Raw genomic sequence first — 17,687 nt, forward strand, 5'->3', positions numbered from 1 at the left:
ACAGTGCTAAGAGGAAAATTCATAGCACTAAATGTCCACATAAAGAAGTTGGAGAAATCTCACACTTGTGATTTAACAGCACACCTGAAAGCTCTAGAACAAAAAGAAGCAAACTCACCCAGGAGGAATAGATGCAGGAAATAATCAAATTGAGGGCTGAAGTCAGTAAAATAGAAACAAAGAGAACAATACAAAGAATCAATGAAACAAAGATTTGGTTCTTTGAAAAAAAATCAACAAAGTAAAGAAACCCTTATCCAAACTAACAAAAGACAGAGAGAGAACATCCAAATTAACAAAATCAGAAATAAAAAGGGAGACATAACAACAGACAATGAGGAAATCCAGAGAATCATCAGGTCATACTTCAAAAACCAGTATTCCACAAAATTGGAAAATCTGAAAGAAATGGACAATTTTCTGGATAGGTACCACATACCAAAGTTAAATCCAGACCAGATAATCAATTTAAATAGATCTATAACCCCTAAGAAAATAGAAACTGTCATTAACAGCCTTCCAACCAAAAAAAGCCTAGGATCAGATGGTTTCAGCACAGAATTCTACCAGAATTTTAAAGAAGAGCTAACACCAATACTCTTCAAATTGTTCCACACAATAGAAACAGAAGGAACATTATCAAACTCTTTTTATGAGGCTACAGTTGCCATGATACCCAAACCACACAAAGATGCAACAAAGAAAGAGAATTACTCCCTAGTAAACACTGATGCAAAAATATTCAATAAAATACTGGCAAACCTAATTCAAGAACATATAAAAAAATTGTCCACCATGATCAAGTAGGCTTCATCCCAAAGATGCAAGGATAGTTCAACATACGAAACTCTGTAAATGTAATACACCATATAAACAAACTGAAAGAAAAAAAAAAACCACGTGATCCTCTCTCTAGATGCTTAAAAAGCCCTTGACAAAATCCAACACCCCTTTGTGAAAAAGGTCTTGGAGAGATCAGGAACACAAGGAACATACATAAGCATAATAAAGGCAATTTACAGCAAGCTGACAGCCAACATCAAGTTAAATGGAGAGAAACTCAAAGTAATTCCACTAAAATCAGGAACAAGACAAGGCTGTCCACTCTCCCCATATCTATTCATTATAGTACTTGAAGTTCTAGTTAGAGCAATAAGACAACAAAAAAAAATCAAGTGGATACAAATTAGAAAGGAAGAAGTCAAACCTTCACTATTTGCAGAAGATTCAATAGTCTACATAAGGGACTCCAAAAATTCTACCAGGGAACTCCTACAGCTGATAAAAACCTTCAGTAACATGGCAAGATACAAGATTAACTCAAAAAAAAAAATCAGTAGCTCTCCTATATACAAATGATAAAAGGGCTGAGAAATAAATCAGAGAAACATCACCCTTTACAATAGCCATAAATAATATAAAATACCTTGCAGTAACACTTACTAAGCAAGTAAAAGACACGTATGACAAGAATTTTAAGTCTCTGAAAAAAAGGAAATTGAAGACAATATCAGAAAATGGAAAGATCTCCCATGCTTATGGATAGGTAGGATTAACATAGTAAAAATGACAGTCTTACCAAAAGCAATCTACAGATAAAATGCAATCCCCATCAAAATCCCAACACAGTTCTTCACAATACTCAACTACATATGAAAAACAATCCTGTACAATAAAGCAACTTCAGGAGGTATCATCATCCCTGACTTCAAGTTCTACTATAGAGCAACAGTAATAAAAATAGCTTGTTATAAGCATAAAAACCTACATGTCGACCAATGGAATTGAATTGAAGACCCTGACATTAATCCGCACACCTATGAACACCTGATTTCTTACAAAGAAGCCAAAACTGTACAATGGAAAAAAGAAAGCATCTTCAACAAATGGTGCTGGCATAACTGGATGTCAACATGTAGAAATTTGCAATCCATATCTATCACCATGCATAAAACTCAAGTCCACGTGGGTCAAAGACCTCAACATAAATCCACTTACACTGAACCTGATAGAAGAGAAAGTAGGAAAGTAGGAGACCACTTCCTAAATATAACACCAGTAGCACAGACACTGAGAGAACCCCAGGCAGTGGGATCAGGACCTGTCCCTAGTGCATGAACCGGCTTTTTGAAGCCTAGTGCCTATGGTGAGACACTTTGTGCAGCTGTGGTGCAGGGAGGAGGGGCTTGGACCTGCCTCAACTGAATGTACCAGGCCCTGCTGATTCCCCATGGGAGATCTTGCCTTGGAGGAGATGGGAATGAGGGGTGGGTTAGGGGGGAAGGTTGGGGGGTAGGAGGAGGGAGAACAGGGGAATTTGTGGTTGGTATGTAAAATGAATAGAAAAATCTCTTAATTAAAAAAAATGGTCTACAGAGCTAAACAGAGAATTCTCAACAGAAGAATCTCAAATCACTGAAATACATTTAAGGAATTGTTCAACATTCTTAGTTATCAGGGAGATGCAAATCAAAATGACTCTGAGATACCATCTTATACCTTTTAGCATGGCTAATATTAAAAACACTGATGACAGCTTATGTTGGAGAGGATGTGGAACAAGGGAAACACTCCTCCACTGTTGGTGGGAGTGCAAACTTATACAGCTATTTTAGAAATCAGTATGGTGACTTCTCAGAAAATTGGGAATCAGTCTACCTCAAGACCCAAGGATAGCAGTCTTGGGTATATATCCAAGGGCTGCTCAATCATACCACAAGGACCCTTGCTTAACTATGTTCATAGCAGCATTATTTGTAATAGCCAGAACTTGAAAACAACCTAGATGTCCTTCAATCAAAGAATGGATAAAGAAAATGGAGTACATATATACAATGGAGTACTACTCAGCAGTAAAAAAACAAACAAACAAACAAACAAAAAACATGAAACAACTCAGCAGTTAAAAAAAATAGAAAAAAAACAAAACAAAAAACACCCCACAGCTCCAGAGAAGCTAGCTAACAAGGAGGACCCTAAGAAGGACACATGGATCACTCTGGGAAGGGGAAATAGATGAGATCTCCATGAGTAAACTAGTGGTGAGCAGGGGTAATAGACGATAGATGATGGGAGATGAGAACATAAGAGAACAGGATGGTCTAGTTGGATCAGGGACAGAGTGGGATAGCAATGAAGAGATACCTTGATAGAGGGAGACATCATGGGGATAGGGAGAAATCTGGTGGTACGCAAGTCCCCAAGGAATCCACAAGGATGACCCCAGCTTAGACTACTAGCAATTGTGGAAAGGGTACCTGAGCTGGCTTACCCCAGTAATCACATTGGTGAATACCCTAACTGTCATCATAGAATCTTCATCCAGTAACTGATGGAAGCAGATGCAAAGATCCATATCCAACCACCAGGCCAAGCTCCAGGAGTCTAGTCCAAGAGATGAAAGTGGGACTCTATGAACAGGGGGCATCAAGATCATGATGGGGAAACCTACAGTGACAACCAAACCAAGCTAGTGGGAACTTAGGAACTTAGACCAACATCTGTGGAGCCTCCATATGACTAGACTAGGCCCTCTGCATAAGCAAGACAGTTGTGTAGCTTGGTCTGCTTAAGGGGCCCCCTGGCAGTAGGATCCCTTCTTGGTGCATGAGCAGGCTTTTAAGAGCCCACTACCTATGATGGGACACCTTGCACAGCCTTGATGCAGGGAGAGGGCCTTGTACCTGCCTCAATTGAATGTACTAGGCTTTGCTGACTTCCCATGGGAGGCCTTACCTTTTCAGAGGATGAAATGGGGTGGGGGATGGGCTAGGGGAGAAAGGCTGGGCGGGGAGGGAGGAGGGAAGAGAGGGGGATCTGTGGTTGGTATGTAAAATGAATAAAAAATTTTTTAATAAAGAAAAAAGAAATTTTCAACATTCAAAAAACAGAAATATGCTATAAGTTTTAAGTGCACAATGACTTATAAATTTGTTACTAATAATAAGCAAGCATACAGGAATTTTGAAATCTTAAAACATGCATCACTTTGTTAAGAAAAACTTCCATTTCCTATTCAGCATTAAAACCTTAGAATTAAAACAAACAAACAAACAAACAAATAAGTTCATTCCTTTGAGAAAAGTTCCTTTAGGCAGAAGAGGAATACTATAAATTTTTCACCATAGCTCTAGGTCCTTCCCAAAGGGAACCTGGCATTTTCTGCATTCCATGTATTCTCGTTTGAATCTGACAACTGTTCGCCAGTCTATGACCCTACTGTTTTGTCATTAGAATTAGTCTTTTATTAAATTGATCTGGATTTTTTCCTCATGAAGATTGAGAGCATAGTAGTCTTATGCAATGAACTGAATGCTCTGTATCTCCCCCACTTCACAGATGAAATTTTCAACTCAAAGATGATTATGATAGAGTGAGGGGCAGAGACTGTGAAGCCTGATTAGGTCGCAGAGGCAGAGAGCACAAGAATGAGATTTCCTCACAAACAAAAGCAGTGTGAACCATTCCTCTTCCTAGTATGCTGTGAGGTTAAATAAGAAGATAGCCCTTGGGAATGAAACAGGCAATCACTGGAAATCAAATCCTCCTATGCCATGATTTTAGATTTTTCAGCTTTCAAACTTATGAGAATTAACCTTCTCTTTCTCATCATAATCTACACAGTTCACATTATTTTGTTATTGTAGCCTGTCTGAGTTTGATTTTCTGTTGCTGTGATAAGACACTGACCCAAATCTATCTGGGGAGGAAAGAGTTTGTTTCAATTCAAATTGTAGTCTCATATACAGGGAAGCTAAGGAACTCAAGGCAGAAATCGGGAGGCAGACATTGAAGTAGAGATCATAGAGGAACACTGCTTACTGCCTTTCTCTTCCAGGCTTGCTCACATTGCTTTTTAACACAACCCAGGACAACCTGTCCAGAGGTGGCTATACAACTCTTAAAAATGCCACTGCAGGAAAGGGTGGGATCATAACAGAATGTTTTTATGTTCTCTCTCTCTCCTCTCTCTCTCTCTCTCTCTCTCTCTCTCTCTCTCTCTCTCTCTCTCTCTCTCTCTGTGTGTGTGTGTGTGTGTGTTTGTGTGTGTGTGTTTGTGTTCTTGCACTCATTCATGTGTGTGAATAATGGAGCACTTCCATGGACATCAGAGAACAGACCCAGGTGAGACAGGGTCTCTGTTGGTTTACCAGCTGTTGCCTGTCCAACTGTTCATGTGTTTCCAAGGATTTTTCTGTCTTTGCCTCCCATCTCCCCTTAAAAGCACTGAAGTTAAAGATGTTCATGCTTTTAGCTTTGTGCAGGTTTGCTACATTTAAACTTTGGTACTCATGCTTATGAAGCAATCACCTTTACTCACTGAACCATCTTTCCAAGCCCTGCTCTTACTTTGTAAGGGAGTGGGTCTAGATCTCATAATCAAAACTTCACATGCAAAAATTCACATGTATTGCACTTCATCCTAATTTTTTTGAACAGATAGAGAATTCCACTTGATGAAGTTTAATCCAATTAATTGATTAAAAGTAGCCTCCTCATACCAGCCCTATGATCTAGGCAGAACGATGAGAGTTTAAAACAGATGGAGGGAGTTAGAAGGTGACATATTTCAGTGTCTGAGACAGGAACAGATACTTGTTGATAGGAAGGAGCTTAATATCCTTTGTCATTAGCTACAAAAAAAAACCCCTCTGGCAACTATGAAGATATTTCTGGGTTATACATCAAAGCCAATATGAGAGACATTGGCAGACATTGCATGAAGAGACTCCAGTCCACAGAACTTTCCAGGTATTATAAGTTTCAGCCTCTTGTCTTTTTGGACTAAAGTAGTAAGTTAATATCCAGTGGTTTATTTATAACCAAACATGTCTGTGATGAGAGGCATAAAGTAAGTATGCTATTTGGTATGATGTTTCTACCCTACCAAGATGTTTATAGGTGTACCTAAGTCTATTGATTGTTGTTACAATGACTACCTCACTGAGTCATACAGGTAAGTGATTTGCTTCTCCTCTCTGGCTCTGATTTATTCAAACCCCAGGTACTCTTCATCACCTACTATTATAGGGGAAAGATCATACTCAATGACACTTCTTTCTTTGTAAATATATTAGGACTTCAGCCTCTTGTGTATTTTGAAGGTCAGGATAACTTATTATGACTTAAGTAAATATAGGCAATAACATTAACTATTTCTAGAACCACACTTTGATAATGAAACAGCACATTCCAATGATCTCTCTCTCTCTCTTGCCATAGAAATTAGAGACCTGTGAAAGAGGATCATTTAGATGATCCCTAAGTAGTGTTTCCAATGAAAATGTGCTGTGAATAAGTAGTAACACTGAGATTTTTGAAGCTATTCATCACTACACACATCAAAAATAGCATATTAAGATGTGGTGTTCATGTAACAAAAACCTGAAATACAATGTATGTTTCTAGTGATAGAAAGTTTATTGGAATATAAAAACAAAATAGTTTAAAATTTTGAAATAGTAAAGATTTGATAATATGTTTGCATGTAAATTAGGGAAAAGAAACCAGAAATCTAATGGTTTACTATACCTCTAGAAAAAAGCAAAAAGAAGAACTCCTGCATTTTACAATGTGGTGAGATGAAAGACATGCTTAAAATTTTTTTGTCAGCTTGAGAGGCTTTACAGAAATGGGGAAATAAAGTGTACAGTTGTAAGATCTGTTTAGGACTCAAAGAGACAAAGGCCTCTCAACTCCTTCCATAAAATATAAACATGAGAAAAATATTGATCAACAAAAGCTTATTAAGATTCAGCATCACAATTGATTTAAATCAAAGAAGTAGTCGATTCCATTATTGATAAATATTTTGATCTGGTTATGGTAAAATAAAAAGTCAGTAAGTATTCCTGAGCAGATAATTTCAAATAAAGAAATATAAGGAGCTCTAAGAAAATTGATAAAGCATTTGGCCTCTCATCTGGAATACACCATGCTCAGGTGTTCATTATAATACTAAGGACACAGAGTAGTAGTCAACACAAGGCTCTCAGCTTGAAGGAGATAAGAAATAATTGTTTTCTGGTGTCGAACATGTGACCACGGCTTGGGAACACAGATTTGCATCCTATGTTCCAACATGTTAACAGTTTCATGGAGTTTTTATAATAATGAGACAAAAAGAAAAATGTCAGAAATACAGATACTTTTCAAATCCATTAGTGGGAGCAGCAGTGTGGCTGGGTAGAGGAGATCAGGAACCCCGTGTTTACCCTTGCTCTCTGATATGTTAAGTTTGGGGTTGGTGAAAGCCAGTGGACTGTTAACACATTCCAAATGGTTTCATATGGTGATCACAAGGATGTTTGGTCAGACACAGAGTTGAGCAATGACTGTATTTTAAGAGGAGTGAGAAAATGCAAGATAATAAGCTCTGGCTTCGGAACATTGAAACCTCTCCATGAGCACTGTGGTTTAAGCAGCCAGCTAGTCTTTATAGATCCTTCATGTAGCTGCTGCTTCTTTTCAGGAACTTTTGTAGTCATGATACATGAAAAATGCTGTTTACAGAAGGAACTTTGTCTAAGGACTTTGACGCTTGGAGTCACTACAATCCAACAGATGAGAAGAATTACAAGAGAGAGAGCTCAGTGGTTAAGAGCACTGGCTTCTCTTTCAGAGGGCCAAGGTTCGATTCCCAGCACCCACAGGGCAGCTTACAACAGTCTGTAAGTAGAGTTGCAAAGAGATCTGACGCCCTCTTCTGCCACTGAACGTACATGGTGCACTGGCATACATGCAGGAAATATGCATAAAAGAATGAATAATACTTTTTTAAAAGAATAACTTTAAAAAGTAAGGGTCATAATTCAAAAAGGAAAGATGGTGGGCAAGAATGCCTTAAATTTGCATAGCTCAAATTGTAAAAGATAGTGGGACTTTTCTCAAAATGAGCATATCCCTCATCACCATCCCTGATACTCCATGACACATGATTGCTGATAACCACAGCTAGGAGTATCCACGAGAGGCCAAAGCTGGTGGGATTTCTACTAAACTACACTAGCACATTCCTGGGACCTCCTCACCTGCAAATGTTTCCTTTATACAAATCAAAGGATGCTTTTAATAAACTGCTGATAATTCCCTTGAATTCAAGAAATGAAAAGGGAGTTTCAGTGTCAGCACATTTTAAAATCCAGTGGGATGCTGGGGAAATGACTTGGTCAGTCCAGTGCCTGTCATTCAAACGTAGGGACCGGAGTTTAGATCCCTGGCATCCATGCTAAAAAGCTACAACCAGTGGAGCAGGCTTGTAACCTTCATGCTGTGGGAACTCAGAGATAGGCAGATCACTGGACTATGCTGGCCACCCAGTCTGGCTAAACAGGTTAACTCTTCAGTTCACTGTGACATCTTGTCTCAAAACAAAATAATTATATGTAGGCGGAAGTTTCTTGGTCCCACTTGGCCCTGTGTTCTGGACAAAGCTCTCCCACCTATGGTCCCACAGCCACTTATAAAATAATTACTCAGAGGCTTAATATTAATTACAAACTGACCTATGGCTCAGGCTTCTTGCTAGCTATCTCGTATAACTTAACTCAACCCATTACTGTTAATCTATGTATCGCCACGTGTTCCGTGGCTTTACCTGTGTCCCATTGCATGTTGCTCCTTGCATGGCGGGTTGGTGTCTCCTCCCACTTTCCTTTCACTGTCTCTCTTGGATTTATCTTCCTGGCTCCATCCTGCCCTGCCATAGGCCAATGCAGCTTTATTTATTAGCCAATGGGAGCAACACATATTTGCAGCACACAGAAAGACATCCCACAGCGATTATGGAGAACAACTGTGGAAGACATGGCTTCCATGTGCATATGCATGTTCATGCACAGTCATACACATGTCTAGTATGTGTTGTAAGGAAACACAGGACATAATTACTAGGCAGAACAATGCAATAACTTGATATGAGTATATTCTAGAGTAATGCATATTCTAGAACATTAACTTTTGGCTGCTATTTCTCATAACTGCTATGTGAGCATCTACAGACCCCTTTGGTACCCAGTCCTCTCTAATGTCAACATGTGCTACCAACTCATATTCAGCTCCAGAAAGTTGGATTCTTAATCACCTTCCCCCTTTGCTCTTGAGACTTAATACTAGGTTTCCCTACTTCCAGATCCATCAGTCACTTCCTATGTGACACCTCTGTCCTATAGATTGCTTTAACGGTCATATTTTATAAAACTGGTGACCTTTTTTTCTAGCTGGGATGACAATTGCCCTCGTATTGTTCTTAGCAATCTTCTCCTACATATTTATCAGCAAAAGCATTTTAAAATTTCTAGCTGTTCAACACTAAATGCATTTTCTACCATTTCCTCATAAATGCTTGTTGACTCTGTTACTAATGGGATTTGTATATTTACATATATGAAGGCATGACAAAGAAAATGTGGCTATAACCAACAGGAAAACTGTGCTCTACACCTCTGTGGTCCTTTATTAAATCTTTGTATTTGTGTCTTTGGGATCAGAAAGCAAAAGAAACTCTCAGCTGTATGTTTCAAAGATTTTATTCATTATAAATAAATGAAACAAAAATGAGACACGATTGGTATGTTGTTGAAACATGAATAATAAAATTGACTATATCATCAATTATATTTGATGTGATCCATGCCATTTCTCTCATCAAATATTTTATATCATATTAGGTATACCGATATGTTCAGTGTTCATTCTTCTATGCCAATATTCTTAATCTCTAGGACTAAAATGTCTTCCTGAGTCTAGAATATTAAATTCAATTTTACCTAGGAAGTTAACTTCTTATAAATGATAATCTTATGTACTGAACACTTTGTAGAAGTGAACTTCATTAGACATATCTAATTATTTTGAAATACATTCAATTGCTAAGCATTGCATTTGTATTTCTATTTGCTAAAATAGAAACATGGAACATAATTGCTTTTACATTATATTTATTATTCATGTGCATGTGTCTGTGTGAGTGTAAGCCACATTTATGGGGGTTCCCCAAGAAGCCAAAAAGGAGCAATCGATCTTCGGGAGCTGCAGTTCCAGTGGTTGTGAGCGCTGGGAACTAAACTCAGTTCTCTGGAAGAGCAGCAAGACATTTTAATCACAGAGCCATCTCTCCGCACAGCAGAACACAATTATAAAATCAAATCAAAGTTGTCATCAAAATAAATATAAAATCTGCATATTTTAAAGTTGTAATAAGAGTTCCAGGAGGAAGCATCACTTTCAATGAACTTTGGACAATGAATGAGAAAAACAGAGATCCAAAGGTTTATAATGTATGTTCTGACATTTGCAAAGAAATTAGGTAATACTGGATGAATTTTATTATTCTATGATGCTATAAAAATTGAAAAGTGGGTGCTTGTCATTTTTGTAAAGAATAATTAAACTGCAGGCTTTAGTCCTAATCTCTAGTCCTGATCTGGTAAATTAGTAATTAATTAAACAACAAAAAAATATACATTGGTTTGGAGAAATTTCTATATATTTAATATAACTGTAATTATAAATTTCCTAATTTTTTAAAGTGGTTTTTAGAGAATAATTTTATAAAAAAGAACAAGAAATTGCCCATGGTCATTTCTTATTTGGAGTAATCCATGTGGTCACATTCCAAGATGAGGAGAAATAGGCTGTGAAAGAACTTAGGATACAAGAAAGTCACATTTGCTAATGTCTTTCAAGTGATGGTTCTGAAAATACCAGAAAAGAAAGGTTTCCTAAAGGCAGAGCAAAGAGCTATGGAGAACACGGGGTAAGGAAGTGAACTCAGGGTCTTCTCACGTGATATCCTTTTCAGGGAAGGCAGTAGCTCCCATGTCTTTCCCTCCTGATCCCAGACCTGCTGTTGTGTTCATCAGCATCATTCTTCCCTTTCTTCCCCATCTAAGTAGGATGTTTACCTTGGTTATCTCTTCTTTGATATACATGTCCTACAAATATAATTACACTATATCCACCTATTCCATTCTCTATGAAGCATTTGACATCAGTGGAAAGAAATAAAAATAACTTTTCTGATTAACTGAACCTTAAATTCAAGACTACAAATTTTAACAGGACTCCATAATGCCTGGAAATCATACAGATTTCCCTTAGATGCTCAATTTCACACTCAATAAAAATCACTATTCCTCCCTCCACATAAACGCATATAACCTTATCCAGATGCTTACTGTCCAAAGATGGAAAAAGGGAGACAAAAAGAAACTTCTCTGCCTCCTCACTGTGCAATCTAACTGAAAGGCATTTTTCTTACTCTCACTTTCTTCTATTTTTTTTGTGAGTGATAGACTGCCCTTCTTTCTTACTAAAGGTCAGTATTCTAGTAGAAGTAGCTAGAAGGAAGTCTAAGAGAAGGAAAGTGATGGAGGCCAAGAGAATAAAAGGCTAATCTCTAGGCATTCTGTCTAGGAAAAGAAAGTTCTGGACACCAAGACAGTGAGACCACAGCTTGAGCTGTATTTTATTAGGAAAGAATTTCACTTAATAATTCTCTACATTATTTTTGAAATATCAAGGCAGCAAGGAACCTCATTGTATTAAAGGTAATAATTAGCAACATGTTTTCTGTATTTTTTCTTTAATTTTGGATAGTAAAAGTATAAAAAAAATACACATTACCTGGAAAGCTTTGGAAATACAAAGGGATAAGATACCAAGACAGTAAAATGAAGTGACAGTTAAAATGAAATCAAGTGAAAGAAAAACATATTCCTATGCTTCATTGTTTCTCAAGAGGTTTACAGAGAAACAGGAACATTTTTAAGTTCTCTTTTTGTATTGCAATTCATCTTCTCTTTCAAAACCTCTAGAAAACCACCATATATCCCAAAGACTATTCCATGTTTCACAGACAACAAGTTAAATGATGAACAAGATGATTGCAATCTACCAGGAAAAAATGAATAAAAGGAGCATGCTTGCATTTTCTGCCTTCTCAGCTATATTTTTCTTTATAATCTTATTGCTTTCCAGACTCTTCTATACTAATATAACTAACTGCAGTTATACAGAATGTCTGCTGGAGAAGTATTTGTGGGGAAGTTGGAGAGATGGTTCAATAGTTAGGAGCACTTGCTACTCTACAGAGAACAAATTTTTGGCACCCACAAGGCCACTTACAACCGTCTGCAACTCCAGTCCCAGGCCTCTCTGCCTGCTTTTCTTCCTGGGTTCTGTAGTTCAGCTTTTACTGTCTTTCCTACCTCTGCCTCTCATGGGACTTATCTGGGTGTGTTCTCCAGCATCTATTGCAAGTTGAACAAATACTTGATTACTAATCCCAACCTCTGAATCCCACCTTCATGTCCTCTCCTCGTAATTTCATCTATTCTCAACTTAGGCCAACTTTTCTTATCCCTCAGATGGACGACTGTAAAAATGCCTCATGTGTTTTCTGCCTCCAGTTTCTTCCCTTTCACCCATCACACATGCTAGCCAGGAGGTAATCCTGACTCAGGCGTGATGAAAAAAGAAGATTGAATAAAAGAAAATAAAATTATGACTTCATGTCTAAGGAATGAAAACCACAAAACAATATAGACAAAGGATCCACATAAATATACAAACTTCCCATAAGCTTTGAGAAGCAACCACTTTCATACAGTGGTTACTTCTGCAGGCAAAACAATTACTAATTTGAGTTGTGTAAAAGTGAAGAAATGGCCGGGCGGTGGTGGCGCACGCCTTTAATCCCAGCACTCGGGAGGCAGAGCCAGGCGGATCTCTGTGAGTTCGAGGCCAGCCTGGGCTACCAAGTGAGTTCCAGGAAAGGCGCAAAGCTACACAGAGAAACCCTGTCTCGAAAAAAAAAAAAAAAAAAAAAAAAGTGAAGAAATGCTATATTTTATTCAACATCTTCGTGTATTACTTAATTACAATAACAGAGTATCAATATGGATTTTTATTTTATGTCAGACAGCAAAAAAAAAAGATTCTGGGAATCTATAAAGCAATAACCATGTAGTTAAAATGTGTCATTTGTAATATTTAGTAGACTTTCTCTTGTTCTGGGGATGAAGTGGTCAGGAGGCAAAGATGGGCAACACAAAGCACCGTCAGAAGAAGGGGAGGGAGTCAAAGCACATTTGCAATTGGAAAACATCTAAATTCATCACCCAGCCTAACAGATCAAACAGAATTAAATATCAAAGGCTACATCAAAGTTTCCCTCTGAGTGCTGATTTGCAAGCAGCATTAATGCTTTATGGATGAAGTTGACACACTTTTCAAAGTTGTTTTTATTTTCATGTAAGCTGGCTGAGTTTAAAATGGAGACAGGACAAAGTAGAGCTATTGTATTTATAGTTAGAATCCTAACATTAGACGTTCAGGTGGGAGGTAGGTCTGTTTCACTGTTAGAAATAAAGGCCATAGTTGGATCTGTGCGTCTTGGTGGGGAAGGGACAAAATGAGATGGCACCAAAGTTCTGAGCACAGGCCTTTAGACAGAGTTATGAAAGAGATCGAAAGAGAACAATAAGAGAAGCACAGACGAAGAATGTAGACTGTGAAGTCAAAGGACTCAATGGAAGAAAACATTGCACTCAGCGCTGGGAGATCAGCAACAGCAGAGTTTATGGTGATGTCAAAGTAGAGTGTCTATAAATGCTCAACTGAGAAGCAGTTTTTAGTGATATCAGAGGAAATCTTTTCTAAATATACATTTCCCCTTTTAGAAAAAGTATACTAAATTATGCTTCGTTGCATGACCAAATGTGCATTTTCATAGCAAACATATATCCTAATAGAAGAAGCTAATAATGAGCAAAAGATGAACAGATGAAAAATAGATACGGAAACACACACTTAGTATATGAAGAGATAACAAGCACACTAGTAATCAGAGAAATGCAAATTAAAGTGAAATCATTCACCACTTTATAACCATGTGATTGGCAGAAGTTAGGAAGTTCAATCGTGGTAATTATTAGTGGGGAGGTAGAAAAACCATACTAGCTTAATCTTGCTCAAGAGCACTTCAACAGTACTTACTCAGATAAAAATCGCATATAGCTTATGAATCTATTTTCCCCTTCCTGTTACAGAGAGCAAAAATACTCTCTGTTGAGCACTGAAGGGGCATCTGTGAGGCTTGTCTTACTCAAAAGACACTGAAGATGCTATGGAACCAGAAGACTCTATTTCCAACAGTACAATGTTTGCATGCCCTTGTAGTACATACACTGAAAGGCAGTGCATATGATGAAAGGAGGAGGTGAGTTTGGGGGAAGCAATTAGAAGCAGGTGAGATCTAGGCTGTCGAGAGAGCTCAGTGGGCAGAGTGTTTGCTATGCCTACATAAAATGCTTTGCTCATGGTGGCACATGTCCGTAGCCCCAGTCTTGAGGACAGAAGACAAAGAGAGATGGACCCAAGAGCTTCCTATACAGTCACTTTGGCTGAATAGGCAAGCTTCAGGTTCGTAAGAAATCGTATCTCAAAAAATATGGTGGCAAAGCCATTGAAAACAACATCCAGAAGTCACTGTTTAGCCTCCACATGCCAAACACGTGGATAGACCACACACACACACACACACACATTCACACACACCAAGGATTTGATGAAATATGAGAAAAGAGCCCTCACGATGATAAGAGTACACTGAGGCACTGTGTCTGAGGAAATGTGTGCCATGTGACATCTTTTGAAGAAACTTGATAGAATAAAGGAAGAGGAAAATGCCCAGGACATGGAAATAGTATCAGTGACTGGTTACCAAACTTTAAATTCATCAAGGATATCAAGTAACTATACCTGGCTTTTTAATGAACCATGCTTGTTAATGTAGACAAATGAGAAAGCTCTTTGTGGCTGTCACTTGTTTGATGTCCCCTGCCGCTGAAAGGAGGCACCGCTTAGTGATATAACTGCTTCTTCCGGGCCCATCTCTCTTTACTGAAGAGCAGCTTTTCCTTCTTGCTTTTATGACACTTCTCAAAATACCTCACATCATCTATGATTGGCCATCTGCTTGTCTTCCCCCTTAGAAACAAACATTTATGTGGGCTGCTTGGTGAGTTTCAACCTGGCCTCAGTCTCGAAACAACCACCTTGTCAGCAATTGATGTCTGTCTGTTCTGCTGATCTTATGAACTCTTTACTCTCAAATAACACAAACATGCACAGACAGAGAGACGGACAGACAGGCAGGCAGACAGAGACAGAGAGACAGAGACAGACAGACACAGAGACATAGAGAGAGATACAGTCTAGGTATGTTTTGTATTTCTACTTCTCTTTTTCTGGGCCCGTGCCCAGATCAGAAACATCAATAAGCATTAAAATAAAGCTAGTGACCTGTGACCTCTAAGAGTGACATCATTACAGAACCTACCAATAAGACTATGTCTTTTACTTCACCCATCATGGTGTCATTCTTTCTGAAAAGGTACTTTTAAATTTACTTATATGATATTTTCTGAATTTTCTGGGCAAATGGAAGAAAGATAAAATTAGCAAGTTGACAAAACCGTCTTGCTGAATAAAAGCTAAAAGTGATTGTTGTGGTTAGTCCAACTTTCACAGCACTCTTTTGGGAAGGCATGACCTTTGTTTTATAGATCCAGAACATGATGCCATGATGGAGTTGCAGTGAGACAAAGGAAATGGGAAGAGGAAGGGCAAAGGGAAGGTGAAAGCCACAGCTTCAAATATAGCTCTTCACGGTTTGAAATTAAAAAAAAAAACAAAACTTTATGTAATGTTTGGTTTGAAATAAAACTATGCTGAGTAAATTCTAACATTCATATAAACATTAATGATAATTCTTTAACAGTTGCTTCTGCTCCAATTCAGAGCTCAAAATAATATTCACACCAGAAAATGTGCTTTTAAGTGAAGATGCATATGGCTTCCAGAGGAGATTATAATAAAGATTTGTTGTTGTTGTTGAGGTGAACGTCAAGGTAAAACTCAATAAATGTTTATTCATTTCAACAACATCTTAATATCACCTGCATCAAAACCAGTACTTGCTCCTTTAGATCAAAGCCTCTAGGAAATTGTGGCATTCCCTGAAGAAGTAGGAAACTGATTCCTTATAGCTATCCTTATATCCCGCTGACCATTCTTTTCCCTCCAAATACAAAGCCATGTCCAGCTGCCTTGGCCAGAAATGACATGCTTCTTCAACAGGTGAGACACCTCTTCAAATATTTCCTGATTCAAGTAGGGATAGATACATTACCCTAGACAATTTAGAAAATAAAAGGAAAACAGAATCCTACTGAATGAACAGCAAAGAGTAAGCCCTATTTTCATAAACTCCATTCAAAACCTCAGGAACTTTTAACAAACTTTTCATGTACTTTATAGCATCACAAGACAAGCCTCGTAAGAGTCAACTATGCAAAACTGATAGGCGTTGCTTACACAATCACAGTGGCAATAATTTTTAATCTTTAAAATTAAAACAAATGACCTAGGAAGCTAAGAATAGAGCTATTGTAAGATCCGGTTATACTACTCTTGGGCATATACCTATATACATCCTACTACAGAGACCCTTGTTCAACCATGTTCGTTGCTGCTTTATTCATAATAGCCAGAAATTGAAAACAGACTAGATACTTATCAAAGGATAAATAGATAAAGAAAATGTGGTACATTTAGACAATGGAGTATTACTCAGCTATTAAAAAATGACACCATGAAATTTGCAAGCAAATGGATGAAAATAGAAAAAAATCATCCTGAGTGAGGTAAACCAAGACCCAAAATGACAAATACAGTAGTATTCCCTTATATGTGTATATTTGCTGTTAAATCTTTAATACCAAAGCTACACAACCCATAAAACCACAAAGGATGGATGGATAGATAGATAGATAGATAGATAGATAGATAGATAGATAGATAGTCAGATAGATAGATACATAGATACATAGATACATAGATACATAGATAGATGGATGGATGGATGGATGGATGATGGATAGATAGATAGATAGATAGATAGATAGATAGATAGATAGATAGATAGATAGGGGCTAAGGGACACGTTGGTTCTCCCTAGGAAGATAGAATAGATAGTTATGGATGGCATAGAAGGGGGACTGGATGGATGGATGGAACGGGAGGATCTGATGGGGACAAGGAGAGAAAGGGGGGTTGAATGAGGGAATGCTGTGTGGGACAGCTAAAACTAAGAGCCATTTGATGGGTCATATGAAACCCTAATACAGCAGAAGCTCCCTAAAATATATACCCAAAATATATACACATGTGAAGGCAATAGAAATGGGAATGCAAATTAACAGGGAGATGAAGCCACACCTGTACATTTCTTTACACCAAATGAAGCCTGCAATTCCAGCAACGGTTTACATCTAATCAAGTTGTTGGCCAAAGGGGTCACATGGGAACTCCCAAACAACCCAGGCCACTGCCAAAACTATAGGTTGTTCTCCACAAACTCATTGTAAGGCACTATTGCCAAAGATAGTATCTATCCAACTCATTGAACATGGAGAAGTTGAGCTGGTGCCTACCTAAAGCTTTCACTGCCAAGGACTAGTACTCATTATCCTAGAAAGTACTCTGCACACTACCAAAGGCAAAGGTAGACACCAACCCATTTACAAGCCCCCCAAACTATAATGAGGATGTGCCTGCAAGAGGTACTACTACAATAATGGCACAAATCTTATAGGATCAACCAACCAATATCTGACTGGATT

Source organism: Peromyscus eremicus, chromosome 12 (assembly GCF_949786415.1).
Source record: "Peromyscus eremicus chromosome 12, PerEre_H2_v1, whole genome shotgun sequence".
Lineage (NCBI taxonomy): Eukaryota > Metazoa > Chordata > Mammalia > Rodentia > Cricetidae > Peromyscus > Peromyscus eremicus.